The sequence below is a fragment of the Dicentrarchus labrax genome, unplaced genomic scaffold (assembly GCF_905237075.1).
Source record: "Dicentrarchus labrax unplaced genomic scaffold, dlabrax2021, whole genome shotgun sequence".
Classification (NCBI taxonomy): domain Eukaryota; kingdom Metazoa; phylum Chordata; class Actinopteri; family Moronidae; genus Dicentrarchus; species Dicentrarchus labrax.
In genome coordinates this window covers 17,628,618-17,651,349 of record NW_026136720.1, presented here as the reverse complement: position 1 = coordinate 17,651,349, position 22,732 = coordinate 17,628,618, and the positions used below count along the sequence as shown (strand labels likewise).

Here is a 22,732-nt window from a genome sequence, read left to right as displayed (position 1 = left end):
TATTGTTTTTCCAACATTGCTTACTTTAGCTCTATAGCTGCGCTCAGGGTGAATGCATTCAGATCTTTTTCCTTAATGTCTTCTCGACAGATGATCAAAAAGAAATCTTTATGAATACAACATTGGAAAACATACACATGAAAACATAGTTTGATGCAACATTATCAGTCTGTTAGATCAAAGCCCAAATGGCCCCTGTTCACTCAGTCCATCTTCACGAAATGAACTGGATTTTCTGGCAGATTGAAAACCATTTTCACTACAGCTGGCACATATAAAGAAATTCATTGCTTCATTTAACACCAGTAATTTCTCTGGAAAAGAAATCATGGCTGTGGAATACCTCAGAGAATGCGCTTTGATATAAACGCTGAAACCAGAGATTATAATTTAGATAACCACAGAAAGAAAAGAGGTAGACACAGCATAATTACACTTGCAGTTATAGTTAAATGGTTTTGGAGTGGAGCATTTTGCTTGCATGCTAAACTGAAATGAGTTTAAATGATAACTAGAAAAGTAAAAGAGAGCATTTGTATTCACAAGTGTCTGCTGCGGAAAAATACAACAAGGTTGGGAAACTCAAAAGCACCAGTGTTTCAGAACTCAAATCACAAACTCAAAAAGCCTAATTCAGACTTACAAAATGACCTAAATTCATGAACATGTCGACAGTTCGAAGTAACCCAGGCTGTGTGTATGGAAAATAAATAGTAAAAAGGCAGAAGCCACCAGGGAACTTTATATTTTCAACCAGAGATATTCCATCATTAATTCTTTACTTTTTCATGTTCTGTTACACATCTCACTGAATTTGACACAGTACATTTTGAGAAATGACTCAACATGTTTTGAGTAGCAGTAAATATCAATACAACCTGACAGCATAAATTCTCTGTAAACCCAGGCTCAGCATGGGCGTTTTAGTTTTTCCAGTAAATGTGTCTGCTTACACGTTATGTTTCTTGATAAGTCCCCATCTGAGATATACATGACCAGACAGTCATTTTGTCTCTTTGAGCAGATGTCTTTTGACTTCAAATTAATATGTGGTTATATGTATGCCTGTGGTTCCCAACTGCTTTGGCTTGTGGCAAGGGCTGCAATTAATCATTTCTGCTGATTATGATTTTGATTGATTAATCATTTGGTCTATAAAATGTAAAAGGAAAAAATAAATAAATCACAACTTCCTAGACTCCAGGGTGACATCTTTAAAAGTCTTATTTTGCCAGACCCAAAGTCCCAAACCTGAACATATTCAGCTTAATAAACATATGACAAAGAGAAGCCTCTTTTCACTATTTTACTTGAAAAATGACTCAGTCATCAAAATAGCACCCAATTATTTTGATGAACTGTTTTCAGTATTGCAGGCTGCATATCTCTGTGAGCATTTATAACATTTACAAAGTATTTTACAGTCTCAGATTGTTGAATTGGAAGTCAGAGACCAGAAGTCATTTGACTCTTTGTGCGTGTCCTAACTTTTCCTCCTCTTAAAGGGGCACTGCAGCTATTGGTCATTGCACTTTTATAAAGACAGACTTTAAGAAGGGAAACATGCTCGCCTCTTACACACCCTCTGATGACATCAGGGGTATAAGCACCACAAAAGACATGATACAAAGTAAACTGATCTTCATGTGCAAAATCAGTGAAGAGCCCCTTTAATGTATTCTACATAGCTATCATTAACTGCTAACGGAAAAAAGTAAAATGTAAATATGGTAATAATACAATAATATTGTGTTACTTTCATTCCTGCTTTCTGTATGTGTGTTTTATTGTTTTTTCTTCTCGTTCTCAATGTGCGTCTCTAGAGACTGAGTGATGGCCTACAAAACCACCACCAACTTATTTTCTCAGCCATAACAGCAGCCATATATAACTCCCTTAACTCTTGTTGTACTCTGGCCTGCTCCCCTGCCTCCTGACGTGACCTTTGTTTGTAGCGATGTTGCATTAATCACCTGAGCGGGAAATAAACTGGGTCAACATCACTCCTGTGGAACTGCAGGGCAATTTGGAGGAAAAATAAAAATGCACTCGTGAAGCCTCTCTCATCACTCCTTCCCTCACACTCTAAACCTGCTTTCATTCTCTTTTTTGGGCAGTCAGCGGGTATTAAATACAGCAGCACGTACATTACAGTTAAGTACTGTATTAAAGAAACATAAAGCACTATAATAATTAGCTTATATAATTCCTTTGACTGTCCCTCTCCCTCTCTGTCTTATTTTCCTGCTTGTCTCTAGCTCCGCAGGCTAATCCTGGAACAGGGAGCCTGGTGGAAACAAAGGAGTTGGAGCAGATAAATGACGCAGCCTATGGTGTATGACAGTCCCAGAGAAAAATGATCAAATTTCCCAGCTCCCCCTCTAGTAGAGCCTGTCCAGTCCAGGCTCCTCCTACTCCTCCAAGCCTCACCACTTGCTAGCCATACTCCATGATCATAATGAAACAAGAGCAAACACGTCAGGAAAAAGAGGAGGGAGAGTTGTTTTTTTTTAATTCTCTTCACTGATTTTCACGAGAGCCAGATGGAACAATTAATCCCCAATCAACTTAGGAATATTAAGTAGCCTTAAATCCTGCATGAGGGACTTTGCCATCCTCGTTGTGTCCCCTTGGCTGATGTCTATCCAGCTAAAGACAATGCCTCAGTTAGTTGCGTGGATCTGCAGTCCTATCTGACAGATGGGAAGGGTTTCAATAAGCCTGACTGCCGCTTCAGATATACCCAGATATTCTCACACTAAAGATCTGCCTTCAGCACAGCCCTTGAGATGTCTACGCAAAGCACATCATAAGCTATCATGCGGAAGGCTGACTATACAGTGAAATTTCAATGTGAGTAATTTTTGCAATTGGCCTAATTCCTAAGTAGCTTTAATACTGTCAAAATTAAACATGATATTGTCTGACATTCACTGCCCATGCTGAGTACAAGCTGTAGCCTCTTAAAGTTTCATCACACGTGTTTTGACATAGTTATACTAGCCTACACTATCCTCTTCAAGTGTGAATGTTTAGTGCGTAAATACGTATTCATTCATAAACATAACACAAAATCTGTTTGCAAACTATTTAGCAGCTGGAGTGTTTATAGCGTCCAATGCAGCTCTTCAAGTGCTCCATATGCAGAGAGTCAACATGAATTATCTTACTGGTCTGGAATAAACCAATAGTGACTATTCATGAGAGATCATTTGCTATACAATTGGGCCAGGAGATGATCAGGTAAATGTGAAGTTGGAAGGAAATGGGTCCTCAGATGGAGTAGCTGGACCAAATCGCATCTGCTGGCTGTTTGCACATGGATGTGCAGCAGTTATAGCCAGGAGAGAAATGTGTTTTTATTCAAAGCCCCTGAGACAACCAACAGCCTTCCTGCAACAAATGCAGTAAACCAGCTTAGTGGAGTGTATCAAAAGGATGAAGCCTCTTTTCTTTCATTTTCTCTGTGGCAGAGTCCCATATTGACAAAGACATTCAAAAATTGTGTACAGTTGAGTGCATTAAGTCTCTGCTTCAGCAAATATCACACACCACTTTAAGCTGTTCTGAGGTGCTACAAGCAAACAAACAGACTTACTTCAAAACTTTACCAAAAGTCACTGTTTTCACAACTATGAGCCTATAGTCGCCTACAGCAAGGCACAGTCCAGTTCTCTCATCTATGTTCCATCTTATCATTCATCCTCCAGGTATGAGGGCAAGCAAGAGAGAACAAACACGTAGTGGCTTAGCTTGACTCCTCAGGCGTCTCCTCTGTCAGTGCTTTTGTCTCATCGACTGTTGCCTCCCATCAATATATCCAAAGACCGAGGGCAGAATGTAGTGACAGTGGTTGTAAAGTGGGGCCATTTTATCTGTTAAGATGTCAACTTCAGCCAAATCTGATGCTGCTTCTGCTGAGGGACCGTTTCTGTGGCAGGAGGCACAGACACTGCTAGCAGCTTGCAGGGGATTACTGATAGAAGTGATTGATGTACTTCTTCTGCAAGGAGAAAAGGCAGCCCCAGGCAGTAGGCTCTAATAGTCCATTAGCTTTTTTATGCCTTCAAATTAACTGCATACATTGCTTTATGGCTTGCATGTAGCACTTTGAATCTTAATGAAATGTTTTTGTTTTCAATTTTATAGAGTTTATGCTGTGCACAAGGAAAACATGTCCGTCTTCGCTCGTATCCTGGTTGAACTGAAAAAGTGCTGAATTGAATGAAGCAAGGTCATCCTTTCTACTTCAGCTACACTGACAAGTAAACAAGGCTTTCAGCGGCAGTAGAAAGAGCATCAGATGCTTGTATTTAACTAGTGTGTGTAACCTTGCGTCGTGCTTAACATCTGCACAGGCAGTGAGTCTCTGTTACACTCAGTCTATATCTCCTGTGTGTCGTCACCTGCTGGTTTGAGTGGCAGCCTGTGGTGTGTTGAGTGTATGCAGGCAGATGGAGAAAGTGTAACATGTAGGTCATCTAGCCTCAGGAGTGTAGCGCTTACAGTCGTCGATTACACACCTGTTCTTTCGCCTCATCTTTTGGGAAAAGGCAACATGACCCCTCAGCATTAGGGTCCAATCAGCTGTGTGGAGCCCTCAGATAAAAGAGTTAGAGGAGAGTGAGGAGGGGTGACAGTGCCAGAGGAGGTGCAGGTACGGTAGAGAGGGACAAAGGAGGCATAGCCAGTAGAGCTTTGCTCTGGAGTTAGAAGAGGTGCCACTGCTATTGGGCAACACAACTGAGCGCTGATAGAATAGAAATAATGGTGGGTTGACCTATCCAAAATGTGGATAGGTCACTGTGGGTGAGACAAGACATTGTGTAGATAAACCTTCTCACATAGCTTGGGACAATGGAGTTGGGAGCAAACAGTAGTATTTTCCCACATTGTACATGAGTGTTTATTTTAAGAACAATCCGTGTTTCTCAACATAGAAACCTTATTATTTTACACTGTTTTACTTCAGATTACACAAGATATAATGTTATTTTTGTTAACTATCTATAATGTTTGCCTTTCTAAGAGACAGTAAAGAGATTGACAGCAAATAGGGAACGACTTGCAACAATGGTCCATGGCCGGACAAAGGGGACATTGCGATTCATGGTCCATGCCCTAAATTTCTAGGCCACTAGAGTTCCCCTTTTCTGCATAGATGTTGAAGGTCTATGCAGAAAATTAACTGGACTTACACTTACACTGGGACCCTGAACGGCAAACTACTGTATTGTTTGTTGCTTTTCCCCAACTGAGTTGGGAACAATAGAGTGGAGGACCTTGGAATAGGAGTGCTGCTCACTGCTGGCTGACTGCTGCAGTCTGCCTCTTCTGAGGCTCCAAGCCCCTAAACAGCACCCGCTACACTGCAGCTCCAACAACAACATCAATGTGCAATTCCGTCTTTCAACATGCAAAACTCAATTTGCATTTTCATAAATAAAAAACTATATACAAGTTAGAACGGCAACATTCAGTGGAGACGTGGAATTAAATACTCCCTGAGGTAACTCCAAATGTGGGAAGGCTGAGTTTTGATGTGAGCATGACTGCTACCTTATCCTCTCTCAGTGAGAAAACGGCTTGGGTTCCTCTTTACACCCAAATGTCTCATTTCAATAATAAGTGTCAGAATAAAATACGGGCCAAGGTCCGCTACAGTACAGCCCTTATGACTGCATAAATCACTCTCAGACAGTCGGCGCTACTGTCTGAGCGACTCAAGCAACGCTCCAATGACATGAAACTGACAGAGAGAGAGCAAGAGAGAGAGCGAGAGAGAGAGAGCGAGAGAGAGAGAGAGAGAATGTCACTGGGGAAATTTGACAATCCCCTCAACATCTCTACATGAACCAATGTACAGGCCTCCTTTAACCCCACCATCCACATAAAACATACTCCACAAGGCCCCTGGGTTATTTTTCACATTAAAGGCCTTACATGTTGCTGCTGAGGTTTTATGCCCGCAGAACATTTGATGAATTCTGCCAATTTTCTTCTCTGAGCACCAATCTCGAGTGGAGTACTCGCTTTATTGCGCAACTCGTTCAAAGTGCATCAGCTCTTTCAATCTGCTCTTAAATTCATGGTCCGCCTTTTTACATACATTTATTATCCAATCTCGTGCCGTAATCGCTCAGCGCAAGGGCAACTGTTACAAAAGGAGAGGAGATCTTAGCATGAACTCTCCCAACACTCAATGTCAAAAGTGTAGAGCAGCAGAGAAGGTAAAGAAGGCTCTAAGCTCATGAATGATTGTGGAGTCTCCCCGCCATTTCCTCCTCCGCTGCACTTGGCCTTGGATATCAGTTGGACAGTGTGGTCTCTGTGTGTTCAGTGGACAGAGTGGTTCGGTACATGTTGTTATTTACATGTTGTGTGTTGCTGGCTTGCTAACATTAAGGAAGGTTGAGGAAGGAACTTCTAGAGTGCAGTCACCGGGATTAACGTTAGCTATGGATGGTCAGTAAATACATCTAAAACGTTGGTGACAGCTTTTTAAATGGTAATATGTGATGTGGGTTTGGAGACTTTTAAGTTGTTTACCTGTGATGAAGCTGGGGTGAGTAGTGAAAGTAATGTAAAGAGTTATGTAACTAATTACTAAAGTAATTAACAAGCACAAATTGTTGGGCACATTCAGGAAATTCTGCTGCTGAAACCTGAAATGGCTTCTCCAGGCTGCACAAAACCCCCCAGCGTGACCAAAACACACAGAGTACACAGAGATAGGACAGACAAACAGAAAGGCACAGACTCACAAGCATAAAGCTTTGCTCACAATGCTGCACATGAGAGATTGTTGGGTAAACATTTCATCAGATTTCTTATTGTTCTTTGCCTTCTTTGTCAGATGTTCCATGCAATAATCATGATATCCTCCTGTTCTGCTTATGATCACTTTCCCATGAAATTAGATCAATACGGCATTTTATCTCCATCACTGACAGATTACAGCTGGATGCATGATAATCATACTATCTTAGTTAGGTTGCAGTATAAAATTCTGCAGCGGATTCTAAATATGATTTGGGACTGATGAGGGAAACGGAGTGCCAAGTTAATCAGCTTGTTCAAGGTTAATGGTACATGCGAGGTATATTTGTTAAAGAGATTTAGAGATGCACAGTTAATCTCTGTGCTTAACTTTTAAGATCTTGCCATCTTGGAGTGAGTTTTAATGTAAAATGGAAGAAGGAAATCGAATTAGAGTAAAAGCTGCACTTGGGTAGATGAATAACTAATGGATGAACAGCCTCCTCCTTGGTGATAACTGGTAATTGGTTTGAGGGGCCGGAAAGGAGCGGGAGATGGGGGGTAGTTGGCTGATACTATGTGCTGTACAGATCAGCAAAATGGTCTGGCTGGCGTGAAAAGATGTTGTAAGGAGTAATGGTGCCATCCATATGCTGACTGAAGAAAATCAAGTGGGTACTGTCATGGAACACCTCCAAATGTGCTGAGAGTGAGGCAGAAAGAAGGTAGGACAAATGAGGGTGCCCAGCCGGAGTATTGTCACTAAAAATGGCACAATAGACAACATGTAACAATACAATCACTGCACTTCCCTCAATTTGTCTGCTTATTTGTGCCTGTTTCTGCTGTCGCTTTTTGTGCAATACTATACTTACAGAAAAAGAAAGTGAGCCAACTAAATGTTAAAAGGAACATTCTGGTGTATTGTAACTTGGGTTTTATTTTTTATTTTGGTCATCCTTTCTATCAGCAATGTAGTCACCAAAGCAATTGCTGAGATCTGGTAATGATAGCAGGTTAACTGTTTTCCCCTTATTCCAGTTATGCTAACCAGCTACTGGCAGTAGCTTCACATTCACAGACCTTCTCGTCTAACTCTTAGAAACAAAGTGAATACATTTATTTTCCTAAATGTCTAACTTCTCATTGAACTTTTTTTTTATCTTTAGGTTAAACAGAAGGTGGTAGTGCCTTACATCTGTAAAAAGTTGGTCTGTAAACCGTAATGGATGTTGTTGCTGATGCACCATAAACAGTTCTTATTTGTTTTATCATGCTTACCCATATTTTTATCTCCACATTCCCAGATCCCAGCAATTAACGTGAGTACAATGTTCTTATTACACAGAGAAATAATGTCAAAAACAAGAAAAATAAAACCAAAGTTGTAATGAACCACATTTATTCTTTATTATCTGCTATTTCCCGTGAAGTTTTAGAGTGCAGAGATGACACGTAACAGATGGCACCAGCTATGCCTTCAGATGCCAGGGTGGGTCTTATTCATGGTGGCCTGGGGAGACTTTGAAAGCGGTAAATTGTTTCCTTCACGTTTAATATGCTCATCCTAGCAGCAGAGGCAATTAACACTGGATAAGCACTATTTACATAATGCCAGACACACTCGTGATCACAACAAAGGCGTCTCGTCTGACTTCCCCGTCCGTCCCCTCTCCAACTGGCTCTTTTGTCTGTGCGGCTCTTGCACGGTCGATGGTTTGGGAATGAGAGTGGAGGTCAGATGGTGGCACGTGGAGCTTTGACAGTGCAAATAATAAACTGGGAGAGTGTTAAAGGTCAGTCAGGACCCCCTGCGACTGGGCAGTGATCTGCCTGTTTACCATTAACTGGGAGCCAGTTCAAGTGGGGTGTCAAGGAAAGGGAAGAAAAAAAATTAAAGAAAGAGCTAAGGTAAGAATATGGAGGAACAAATAGATGGAAGAAGAACAAACCTCAACTACAAGATGTTTCAAATTTTAGTCTACCTCTTGAGAAAAATGTCAATAAAACAATTAATTATTGCACATGTGTGATTGCAGGTATCTTGTGCCTGTGGCTGCTGCTTTAACACTTTCCCCAGAGGCAAATAGAGTAATTAGTGTCCCATCACAAATGTCAACCACTACAAAGGACCTGACAAGAGGCTTGAACGGTAAAATCAAGAGTGCCTCATGGACCGACAGCAAGCAGGTTTGGTCAATGCTGCCAATGTCAAAGAGAACAAAAGGACAGGATTACTGATGATAGCCTGAGGCTGCGAGGGTTGAACTCTCATTCAAGCTTTCTTTGCACCAAACTCATCTTCAAATCTTAATCCAAACACTGGAAATGTTTCGGAGAATGTCTGAGATGTCTGGCAGGTAAATTGCTGGTGTTTTTTGATGAAATGTTAGGTTTATGGAGTCGCAGGATTATAAGTCGTCTCTGGTGCCCAATGAGTAAATACGAAGTTATTGACTTCAGAGCACTCGGCAAAGCTCAACACCACAGGGATCAAGCTAACATACTGCCAACTCTTTGATTTTACAAAGAGCAGTTTGAGAAGTCCTAGGGAGTTTTTTAGAGTAATAACGTTCACCTAGTAAGTAACAATCTACACTCCAGCTGTAAAAAATCCCCAAATGTAGTTCTTAGAAAGTGAAGACAACACATTTGACTCCTCTGTGTGACTGAGAAGACATTACATAGAACAGAAGAGAGCAGACCAATAAAAATACAGGCCCATTTCAGCTGAAGGGCACACAGCAGTAAATAAGATCAAAACTTCCAATGAAAAGCAGAGCTGTCCAATTAGGATGGCATTTACAATGAGACAGTGATGAAGTTGCTGATGATAATCTTATCCTTGTAAAGAGCAGCGGCACAATGCATGATTAAAAGGAAGGACATTATCTTAGAAGAGTGATCACAAGTGTAATCAATCTACTTCAAGGCTCCCTGTTGCGTTCTTCATGGCACGGAGAAAGTGCCAGCGAGAGGTTAGGAGAGTCGATGTCTGTGATTTCCTCTCAACCCACTCGAGTCTCACTCCTTGTCAGGTCCCCGAGTCAATAAACAAAGGGAAGTGAGAGGAAATTGGATGCAATTCAGTGTTTCCCACTGTGTCCTGATTACACAGTTGGAACAGAAATGGTGCTCAGAAGAGCTACTATATACTTGTTCACAAATACTGTACCTGTAGATTCATGGAAGGACATGACACCTTTATCACTCACATTCGCCTTGTCCTTTGCCATTCGTTTAGGGCACAACTGATTGAACATAACATTAGTTGTGAACAGGGGAAAATGTTCAAATCAGCCTCCTTATAGTGAATACAAGTACAGTAGGACAAGGCACTTCTTTTTGGCACTGACAGTTTCTACCACTAGCAGAAGTACATATGGCAGAGATTTCAGCAATTTTACTTCAGTAATATAAATCAGTTCAGTTTGCTCATGTTTATGATGGAGCTTGAATTTGAATTTCAAACCATGAACACAATTTGTTCGGAGCCACATTTCATCACGATGGCAAGCAATCATTTACAGGCTGTCCAAATGCTGATGTTAAAATATTGTCTTAAAACTGAAAGGTTTTGTCAAAAGCTTGTAACATTTTGTTAAAATTTCACTTCTGTCAAGTTCTCTAGATTCAAGAACTATGTTTCGATTCCCATAAGCAAAAAGTTTAAAACCCCAAAAGCTTACTTCTATGTGATAGAAATGTTATCAAATAGAGTATTATGATCAATTATGGCATTAGAGCACTAGGGCTCTCAATGAATATTCTAAATTCAATTATATAATTGATTTGCAAAAAATATGGGACAGTTGATTATGAAAATCAATAATCGGTTGTGGAAGAAAGGACATATGAGCACTACTGGTCTGTCTGCATGTGCCTGGGCCGCTGCATGGCAGACAGGAGACACACAATGTCACTTTCATTGACTGAAAATGAAATGTAGGTCAAGCTGAAATAAGCAAATTATTCAACTACAACCGTATGGTAATGACGGCGCAAAGTTCACAACCCAACTCGGACATTTATTACACGTATTATCTCTAAAAGGAGTCAGAGGAATAGCTAAACATTTGACACCGAGCAACAGAGACCAGGAGAGGGAGGGAGAAGACATTGCGAACCGCAAAGCTAAAGCACTGTAACTAGCAGAACTGAATAGAGTGTGAAAACAACTGTGGGATTAGAGACAAAGTCACAAAAATGACAGAGCTATGAGGGCTTGAGCAGAACTTGTGTACGTTTAAGTGTATAGTGTGTAATTATCTGATGTAATGAAGAATATCGCACATATTAAATATTAAACACAATTAAGTGGGTTGATCTAGAGCAGTAAAAATGCACTACCAACAACACAGAAGCACACAACTGGAAATGATACGCTGACTGTAGCAAGTCAGAGGGGGTTATGTTAGGTATTGGTTTATGGACAAAGAATGAATAATCGTCTTTTCTTGGCCAATCTGGACTATAGAGTACTACAGGCCAGCTGCTGTACTTAAGATTTCAATAATACAGCCGAATGCCTTATATGAAACGAAGACCAACAGGAGTCCCTTACTTGGTCTAACAGCAGGGATCAAATAACCTCTAATAGAAAATACAACTAACAATGTCAGCCAGTCTATTCTGAATGTAATGAAACACCTGTCAAAACATGTTTATATGACCTGAAGCTTTGCACAGTAAATGAGCTGTAACATTACCTTGCTCTTGATGGAGAATACATTAATGAAAAAATAGTCCACCTGGCACTTTTAATGTATGCAAAAAACAAGCAAACAAACCAATCTTGATTAAGAACACCTGGCACTGTGGTTGTTTGAAGAGTGCATCCAGGAATGAGTAGAATGATTTACAGGCAATACACAGCAAACTTCCTGATTAATGATTCTGCCATCTCTTGAAGTTTCTCCAACAGAAAAAAAAAAATGTGTTGATGAACATATTGAGCTTGTGGAGGCACTCCAGAGCTGCACTTATTAGCTGGCACTTCAGAAATATTTTGACATTACGACGAGTACGCAGGCGCCTGCACTGCTGAATGTGGAAACGCATTGGGCGGTGGATGGGTAATGTGGTAATGGTATGCATGCATGGTGGTGGCAATGGTGCGGATGGGGATGGGGGGGGGGGGAGTGGGGGGGTCTTCACACTGTCATGGGAACCATAAGTAGGCCACATATGTGACGACTGGGCTGCTTGTTTGGTGTCCCCTGTTTCATAAGGCTCGGGCTCCTCTGGCTAATGGGTGTAATAAAGGATTGTTCATGCCAGCGTCCGCTCATTTATTCTCATTCCTGAGAGTGCGAGGGGACCGCTACAGCAATCAGCCTCTACTCACTGGTTAATTCCAAGGCAGATTTATAGTCCAAGTGTGTAATGGATGCTCCGTGTGCACACGTGCGTGATTGTTCCAGCGTGTATGTGTATTTCAAATTCATCCTACCTACACACAAAGTCAGAATTGTTTTACAAGGCTTTATCCCTACAACTGCAAGGCCAAGATTAAATTTTAATCAGCTATTTAGTGCAATCACAACCATGGTTTGGATCCCAATGAAGCTTATACCCGCAGCCTACACCTGGGCCATACAGACTGCAGAGGGGCTGTCATCTGTCCTGGCTTGGAGACAGGAACAGGTCACTTGTGGCTGTGGCGGAGAGAAGAGACACTCCTGCCAGACAGAAATGACAGCTGCTCTGCCTCCCCAGCACAGAGCGTGTGGTATGAGGGGTAATGAAGCCAGGAGAAAGATGTGAACACTGGAGGAGGGGAAGAGGAAGGCCATGTCCAACTTGAAGCATGATAAACAAATCACACTTTTCCATTTCAGGAACTAAAAGCAAAATTATTTAACATGGATTCTGCTTTTATTTTTCATTGTTCTATTGTTTTGTATGAAGTTTCTGGAACTAAATTCTGGCCTTACTCGGAAGTAAATACTCCAATTTCCATGTACATTTAGGCAGTGCTACGGTAACTGCTCATCATAATTGGTCAAGCAAATGTGCAAATTAGTGCCGCATCTGCAACAGCAACATTTATTTTATCAAAGGAAACAACTGAAATATGGATAAATAATCACAACCAAGCCATGATAAGCATTTAGAAAGAGAAGGGAGCCATTCGATGCACTGGAAGTTTTCGGCTATCAAAAGGTTTGCTTTATGAGCTTAATCATCCAGGTCACAGGTTGCTACATTAACTGGTGAAAGTCACGTTTTTTCTTACATCTTCCCCACTTCCCCTACTATCCATTTTCCTTATCCCTCTTCCACAACTAACAGATGCCTAATTGTGGCACGGCCCTGCCAAATGCAAGGCACAAGGACATCGAAGCTATTAGTCATTAGAAGGTAATGCAGCATCACACTCCTCACTGCAAACACAAGTTTCTAAGCTGGACACCACAATGTGAGGAAGGCTGAGAAGTTGGGCACCACAGCAGGGTGTAGCGGACCACTTTAGCTGAAGTTCTTCTTTTGTTCTTGTCTGCTGGACGGTGTGTAGAGTTGGCGAGCGATTAGGTTCATTTATACCACGGCAGTCACTTGGCAAGGATCACCACTCCATGTGGAGCCAATGTAACACTAGAATGAGACCAAATGGCTCTCTCAATTGGAAGGCAGAGAGGGGGATGGTGGGGATATTGGTGGAGGGCATCTGCTCAACATTTACCTAGTGTTTTATAATTAGATGAGCGCAACTGCTTGGGAGCAAAGCGTCTGTTCCACTGTGATTTTCTGATAACAATTCTATGACTTGGAAACAGGCAGAGGAGGGCTGTAGATGGAGACAATTAGTGAAGCTAATAAAATATAAACCATATTGCAAGTGAAAAGGAATCTGTGTTCAAAACATACAGACCGATGGCGGGGTGGAAGTTGGTCATGACAAATGCTAATTGGCCCCAAGCAGCAGTAGGGCAACCTGTTAAAGCCTTTTACATCTGGCACTTCGGTTCCCTCTCTTCTCTCTCTGCTTCGCGCATTTAATTCTCTGCCAAACACCAACATTTAGCACAGGAGGATAACAGCTCAGTGGGAGCAGAGTCCATGTGGAGACAGCGTGATACTCAACAAAGAGTTTCCCCACTGGTTCATGGAGAAGTCACACAAAATGTATTTTTAGGATACCTTTCAGTCAGCAGGCAGTTACTGTTGCAGGAACAGCACATGTTTGATTCAGAGTTCAGTTTAGATATGCCACTGCATCATTTTACAGAGTCAGCATGCACACTATAGGGCCCTAAAACTGGAACCCCACGACCATTAATAATGTTATTGCACCTGTGTTTAACATGTCAAAATGTCTGTTGTAAATAAGGTTGGTTAGTCTGTTGGTTAGTCTCCCTACTTTCATGAGAGCTAGATATGAGGCTAGATATCACTCTATATGTCCATTAAGTGTTAATGCTAGAAGCAGCAGATGATTAGCTTAGCATTAAGCTAGCCTGGCTCTGTTCAAAAGCATGGGTAACTACCCATGAGCTGTAACTATTTGTTGGCCAAGTGAAGCGTCTTCCTGGAGTCTTTGCCGGTTACAACTTTGGACAAACCAGGCTAGCTGTTTCCCCCTGTTCCTAATCTGTATGCTAAGCTAAGCTAATTGTCTATGACTTGCTTTATAATTAACTAACAGGCATGAGAGTGGTTTCTTACCGCTCTAATCTAATCTAACATATTCCCCAAATGTTGAGCTATTTTGCTGCAGCTCATTTGTTATTACTGCTAAATAATAGAAAACACTTACTGTTGTGTGTTCCAGCTAGTGTTTTTTTCAGGACATATGAGATTAAACAGAAGAAAAGTTTGTAATTGATTTTCAAATAAACCCACCTGTTCACCCAGCAGATACAGCATACATAAATAAATCTGCAGCTTCAACAATTTTGTTCACACATGCTACAACCACTTAAGGGATAATAGAGCTCCTCTCACCTCACCGACTAAATTTAAAGTCACCCCCACTCCCGTTATACATGCAGTTACCCGTTATAATACTGCAGATGGATGGATTTTCACTTTACAAAGAATGTATTATTGGTCTGCTAAAGAAAATGTCTGCACTTTAATGTCGGTCCTTCTAGTGGCTTTTATTTATAACTGAAGGGACCTGTGTTCTTAACATAAATTTTAGCTTTATCCTAGATGCCATTGTGTATTGATATCAAACATTTATGTAACCTGCTTTTGGTAGGAATATATTTTTGCTTTTTTGATCGTTTTCAGTAAATCACAGCTACAAGTGACACCTGTATTTAATAATGTTTCATATATGAGACAAAGGACTTATCCATCGTTGCAGGCTTCAGGCCTTGCATGGCCATTTCCTGGCACAAGAAGACCTATACATCTTAAATTCACCTGAGGCCATCACTGAGGTGTGGGCTGCGGTGTAGACTTGTCAGACAAAGACAGAGAGGAAAATGGAACTCCCTCAGTTGTGTGACTGCCAAATTCATTCCTGTACAAAGAACATGCAAGCGTGATAGATATTCCCCAAGCAGCCAGGATATTTCCAGACTCTGTGTTCCCTGAAATACAACTTTCTCCAGAGAGCAGGAAAATCTAGTGGAGAGCTGAAAAAGCATGATATGATGTTTTGCCATTCAAAGACACACACATACACACTTGCATAAACCCCATACAAACTGTGCAGATACACAAACACACAGAAGCACTGTGTCAAGTGGGAGCTTTATGCTTGCTCCTTGTCCCCCCCCCCCTTTTTTTTACAGCGTTCTGTCAGTTCCCTGATGAATTGCAGCCCTCAGGTGGAGGAAGTAGCCCATCCTCATCCCACCCCCTTGTCTCTCTATCTCAAAACATACTCTGCTATTGATTAATTCACCAACAGTCTAAAATGCACTCAGTGTCTAAAAACAGACATTCCTGTATTGATTGCCTCTGTGCTATTCCCTCAGGCACACCTCTGAGGAAAACACAGTTTTCAAATCAAATTTGCTTTGTTTAACTGCTATTACTATAAAATGTTGGCAATTTCAAGTCAATATCTGACCTTTTATGCAACCATACACAGTGTATATAACCTGCATAACTCACAGATCTTGTTTACAGTCAAATAAGGCGTCATTTGCTGCTGACTATGTTTGGCTGAAGCAAGCTTTTGTGCTTCACTGTGGTCCTCTGGCACTGATCCATCACTGTCTGTTATTTTTTTTAGGAAGCTCTCAGCGTGTTTGTGTGGTGACAGCAGCCACTCCCTCCTCACATTTGACAAGCGATGGAGAGAAACTGACATGGGCCGATGACACTCAGAGTTAGTGACATGCCGATGACACTAATGGACTACTACTCGGCGCGCCTGTGACATTGTACAATATCTGTCTCGTCTTTCTTGATCTGTGCCTCTCTTGCTTTCAAATTTGACCTCAGAGGACAGTCAGACATAGTCTACACATCAACTGAGACTGAAATACATTTATAAACAGTTTGTCTGCAGTTAGTTTGTTTTTTGCAAAGTGAAAGTCACACAAACTTTGGGAGAAAGAGTAAGTCATCTGTATAACTTCAACTTCAAATACATAAATACGATACACATTTATGTAGGCTGGTACATCCATCCATTCTACACTGCTTATTGAGGTCTGGGTGATGGTGGCAAAACATATTTTTCTGCGGCCCCATTCTGTAGCTCTTTCTGGGGGAACTTAAAGTGTTCCCAGGGCAGATTAGATATGTACAGTAATCGCTCCAGCATGTTCTCGGTCTGCCCACTGTCTCCACCCAAATGGATGCCTGGAATACCTCCAGAAGAGGAATCCAGATCAGATGCCTGAACCACCTCAACTTGTTTCCTTTTAAAGGAAACTTCAATGGTGGTTTACCTACAAAGGTCTTTCCAGAAATTAAAAGTTACTCACCCAGTCCCTAAAGTAGAGCCCTACCAGCCACAATGAAATCTCATTTACATTTCATTCATCATTTCTCAGAGGTCATCACAACAGCTGAGGATTTGAACATACACTGACAGAATGACACATTGAGAGCTTTGCCTTCAGGCTCAGGTGTCTCTTCACCTAAACAGTCCAGTAAAAAGCTTACATCACAACAGATGTTTTACCCAACAGCCTATCGATCTCGTCCTACACTCAGTTGTGAATGGATAATCAAACTCCTTCACTTCGGACAGATTTTATTATGAATTGCTGTCTTTTCGTGATGGAAGGCATTCGTCCAAGTGAATACACTGATTCAAACTATGAATTGGCCAAGATGGAAAAGAGTCACTTCACTGTGATTGTAGTTCCCAGGGGCCTCATGTATGAAAGACTGATTCATACTGAAAAAAGGCATACGCACAAAACTTGAAAAATACGTAAACAAAGAAATGTCCGTATAAAACCAGGCAGGTCCTGTGCACCTTTCCTTTATACATCCCATTCAATGTTAAATTGACCACACATGAATGAGCCACTTACCCTGCCTTGCCTTCTCACATAAATTACTATGCAAATTACTATAATATGCACCTGCTGTTATCTTCTGTCCAAATCACAATGGCCAAACCTTCTGCAAAACAAACAAAAAAGAAAAACTTTGCAATTGAGGTGCTGATCACTGAGGTGGAGACCATAAAAAATATTTTATTTGGTGGTTTGTCCTCTGGAATAAGTGTAAATCCATGGAGTTGCACAGAGAAAGAGCGGTCAATGCAGCCCATTCAGTGAACCATACCAAACCAGAATAAAGAAAAATAGTCTGATATCAAGGTAGATGTCAAAATACAAGTGAGTGCACATCAGCAGAGTGCTGCTGCTAGAGGTGTTGGCTCAGGAAAGCCAAAACTGACGCCACATGAAGGAAGGGTCACTGCAATTGGAAGCCCTCATCTCTGGCATCTTGCTCGCATGTGAGGGTGACTCAGACATGTATGTTACTCCTAGCTGTATAGCTGTTGCACTCGGGTTTGGTGGGCCCATTTGTCCACCTGGCACTGTGTTTTCTTCCCTCCAGTGTGTCATGGATGTCTGTTTTTCCCATGTCAATCTTGATGTTAGCACAGTGAGTAAAGCATTTATTCTGTGGGAAATTAGCCAGAGGGCGCACAATACAGCGATATAGAGGGTGCCTGTATCTATTTCGTAAGTGTTTTTGTTTTTTTTTCATCAGACTAGGTTACGGATGGTGGGAAAAATAGCATTTTCTCTGGGTTTTAGTCTTTCTGATGTTAAATATTATCTGCATTGGTAGATAATGTTCATGTTAACATCAGAAAGACTATAGTTTGGGTTCACCAGATGTAGGGTCTTCCTTAAATTACGTAAAATTCATCATATATATATAAAACAAATCTACTGGTATTATACTGGTATAGTATTACAACACAAAAGTGTATAGACTATCTTTCTTGGAAGAAAATTCCTTGAAATTGGAGACTAAATTGTACATTTTTAAGGCTTCATGATGAAATTACAATGTTTTATAATGAATCAAGAACAACATATTTGCAAGCTTTTACAACTCAATATCTGAATGCAACTTGCTACAGAACAAGGAACTGAATAAGGCAGGTGGCTCCCTCCCCAGTGTGCCAGTCTGCCTGCTAGTGTTGAGGCTGTGAGGAAGGAGGCCTGACTGTGAGAGGATCTGGGTTGTGTAGGAGGTGCTGGGTTGACTGCAGTGCTGCGGGGGAGAAAACATGGTTGCCATTCCAACCTCACAAAGATTGCATCTACTGTGAACTTCTGCTAGCTGCTGTTTCACAACAATGTGTTGTAAAAATAGTTTCCTTTCTCTTGCTCGCTCATATTTATGCATGTAAAATGAAGTGTGCCTCAATTTTAAAATGCTACTCTCATTTTGCTTTCTTCTGCAACAAACGGAAATTAGCATTTGGCAAACTCTTCCACATGAAACATTTCTTGCTAGGAAATCAATTAACCCTTAGACCGGCTTACTTCAAATTCTAATAAGATTGGACTTCAATAGATTTTGCAATCCAATTAAATTACATTTACACTGAGGTGTCAACTGAAACTCACTCTACATTGATGAGTCATTGATTTCATTTGAGAAAGGTTGGAGTTCTTAAAAAGCCATTGTGATGCTCTCATTGCGAATGCACTTCATTAAAAGCGGGGCCTTTGGAACTGTGTCAGTGTGTCAGAGTGAGAGCAGCAGCAACAATAAAGCAACGGCTCCGCTCGCCACATTAGACTTAAACACTCAGCCATATCGCAATCTGAAAACACAAACCCTCAAGCTTTATTTACAAAAACACAGCTAAGGGCTTGTTGTCTGGCTTTTGTGCGCTGGCTACTAATACTTGATAGGACTGGCTCTTCGTGTTTTCTCTGGATTTGAGCCTTGAAGAATGACTGTTAGATAGCTAATGTCACTGCAGCGGCTGCATTCGTGGAGCCTCTTATCACTTTCCTCCCCAGGGCCTGGCCGTGCGAGCTGTGGAGCAGGGAGGTGTGAGTGTGTGTCACCCTCCCCATCAAACGCCTGTCAGGCCGGGCTTATCATGGGCGCTGCAGGGGGTGCCCGCTGACCTGAGGAGTGACACCCAGCATGGCGGCCTCACCCGGGGGGCTTTGTGTCACCCTGACACCCCAACTCCTCCTCTTCCCCCAAGACACACACAGACTGATCTTCTGACCTACTCCAGCATCAGTCATGTTCTCACACACACGCGCACACACACGCACACACACACACACACACACACACACACACACACACACACACACACATCTCTAACAGACAATCCACACCTTCCGAGGCACCGTGCTCATGCAGAGGTGAAAGTATGAAAGTAAAAGCAATATAAGAGAAGCAGAGCGGTAGAGTAAAAGACAAAGAGTGAAAAGGGCCGTCACCGAAAGCATCTACCGCAAGAACTCGAGGCTTTGTCACCTCTTTTTATCGACTATAGATCACACCGGCAGCCCCTGCCCTGACAACATCCTATTTCTCCAAATGTCAGTGGTGATGTTGGAGCTGATATCTTGCGGCTAGGGGGAAACTGGATGCTGAACACATTCTCTTACAGATAAGAGAATGCCTGTGTGTTCTGTCAGCAATAAGAAGACCTTGTTTTTGTCCTCTCAGATTCACGAGTAAATGAAGAAAATATATTGAATCATTTTCTAATTGTTTTGATGAGGATCTAGAGAGTTTTGATTTAGAGCTCAGTGATAATTCAACAGCATCTCATATCGACTCTCAGTGGCATTGTATCCTGATAATATGAAAATATTTTGATATCCTTTTGTGAAATTGTGTGATTGAATGATTCCAAGCTTATTTTATTTGAAAAATGTAACATTTACATTTTGTCTGGTATGAATTGTATCACAAGATCACAATTTATCAGTTTAATTGTTATTATATTTTACCTTCATTTGCCATCTTGTAAAAAATATTGTTATTATTACAACTATGATATTGATTTCAACCTATACTGTAGGTCCAGGCCCAAGTCCGTAGTCCAAACAATATCCTTTAGTCATTATTTAAGAATTTAACTCTCAAAAAAACTGCTTCATCAGGACTGCGTGGGTGTAGTTTGATTAGATTTGATTGACAGTGGCGTCTCCCTGGTGGTCAACATTTTTTATTGATTGTTTGCTCAACATCAGAAGGGCGGGTAATATCTAGTATGAGCCTCTCAGAGGCATACGCTAACAGAGAAGGGGAAAATAAATGCATGAAAGGTGGCCTGTTGCATTGTAACTCCATCCCTGAAGTAGCCTTTTGTTCAGTCTCTTTTCTACATATAAAACTAAATAAACTGAAACTAATATAGAGCTGTGAGCAGTGTGCAGTTGGCGACATGCAAAGAGGAGGCCGGGACGTGGATCAAACTCGTAGGGGTGCTCAGACACGATCCCCATCCTTTCTTTGGTGTGTGCAACCAGTAGCAACTCTGTGTATGTTGCAGCCTTTAAGTAGCCAGCATAGCCTCAGGGCTTGAAGGGAATTAATTCCAGCACTACCTATGGTCTGAAAAAAATCCCACAGCTAATATGATTCCAGTTTGTAAATTGCTAAATTCTGAATGATGCACTAAAATACCAGACATCACCACCTTTTTCCAATAGGTCTTTTCTAACAAAACCAATGAGAAGAGCACAGACTAAGCAGAAATACAGAAATGTATCAAGGTTTTTCAAGACTTTAAAATTCAGAGGTTCCTAATGTTTCATAGTCATTATGGTTGTTAGATGTGTTGAATGTGTTTCTAGCTGAATTTCCCTTCCTTCTCAGCATACAATCCCCACTAATTGGTAGGGGTAGGGAAGATGCGTTCTTGTGAATGGCAATAAATTAATGAGGGCCCTTCTGTCTGCTTAAACTCAGATAATCAGCTAAGAGGCACCCTGGATGCAGATGCACAGCCCTCTGTGTGTATCCCATAGTTCTTTGTTTTCACCAATGTTTGTAGTGAAAAGCACAAGCTGTCAGGTCTGTTCTCACTCCACACATGATAAACACACACACACAAACAAAAGTGGAGAGCAGAATTTATCTGTCCAAAGACTCCCCTAAAAAAAGCGACCACATACACACAGACAGAGACACACCGTAAGATACAAACACACATGCATGCATGCTTGCAGCAATCAAGCACACACACAAGCCTATTTCCATAAACATGCGTGCACACACCACAGATGCGTGTGTGAAAAGGAAAAAAATAGCTGCTCTGAAATGCATAATGTCATGTTCTGAGTTATACTGAGGGCAACAAGTCATGGCTAATAATAATGGGGGCAGAAAAATATGCCTCCTTTGTCCTTTGTTTACTGGCAGAGATTTGGTAACAAACAAAAAGACTAGGACAGAAAATACTTCATATCTCCCAAGCCACAGTAACATGTCGTTTCCCAGCTATTTACACACACACACACACACACACACACACACACACACGCACAGAACATCTGAGTCATCTTACACCGGGTTCAATTCATTAAATAGAGCCTCTGGTTCACTGGGAATCAGCACTGAGACACTCAGGCATGTAGTTCATTTTCTCCGTCGCTCCTCCAGTCTGATTGAAGTTGACGGCCTTTGATCTTGATGAGCATGTGAAAGTAAAACATGCACTAAGACAAGGGCTCGGTGTTACTCATTGATGACGCCACGCTGATGTCATCCTCATCCGCCAAAGTGAGATTTACCCAGAGTGAAATTACTTTTATCCCTACAAATTAATGAGGTGATGGGAATAAAAAAAGGAAGGTGAATGAGTATAATGACCTCCAGGACTTTGTTTGGTTCTATAATTGGTTTCTTGTTGTTTTTGTGCACATACATCAGACATTCACCTCCTTTCACAGCCCCTTGTCTGAATACCTTAGAACAGCAAACAGACAAAACAAGTACTTCCACATCTGACACCCAGCAGTGAGATGTAGAGAAATTTGTTCTCTGATAAACAGCTTTAGTTCCCTAAGGAAAATGGTATGTCATGGTTTGTTTGTGTAGCCCTTCCTTGGCGGTAGCTGTGAGTGAGATGAAATAAATCAGTACAGACGGAAGCACATACGGGAGATAAAACTAATTTTGAAGAGCTATGTTCATGTTGGGTTGGAGAGGCATTAGGAGACGAGGGGGTCCGGAGACTTGATATGTGGCTGAAAAGGTCATCTGGGTTCTTATTGAGATAAGAAACAGATGAAAAGGAAAAGGTCAATTCATCAGCTCCCTCTTAAATCCCTTCTGCTCCTCCATGGTGAGATTTAGTGGTCTGACTGATAAAAACCATTGACTTCATGTCTTGTGGCAAATGTGGCATCATCTGTATCCGAGGAGTTCAGCGCACCTCTCCAGGGCCACTATGTCTGATCTGGATTTTAACTTCCTTTTTAATTTTCCCTTATCTAAAACAACATTGTGTTGAAAAAAAAAAAAAAAACGCTTTGAGGTATTGCAATCCGTTATACAGAAGCAGTCAAGCGATTGAATGTGTGGTTCACACAAAATTAGACAA

The 22,732-nt window shown here is 41.3% G+C and overlaps 1 protein-coding gene across 2 annotated transcripts in view; it reads right to left on the bottom strand.

Moving 5' to 3' along the window:
* Positions 1-22,732, bottom strand: part of LOC127353416 (PDZ domain-containing RING finger protein 4-like) — a 111,607-nt gene that overhangs the window by 20,092 nt on the left and 68,783 nt on the right. The window lies entirely within an intron of this gene.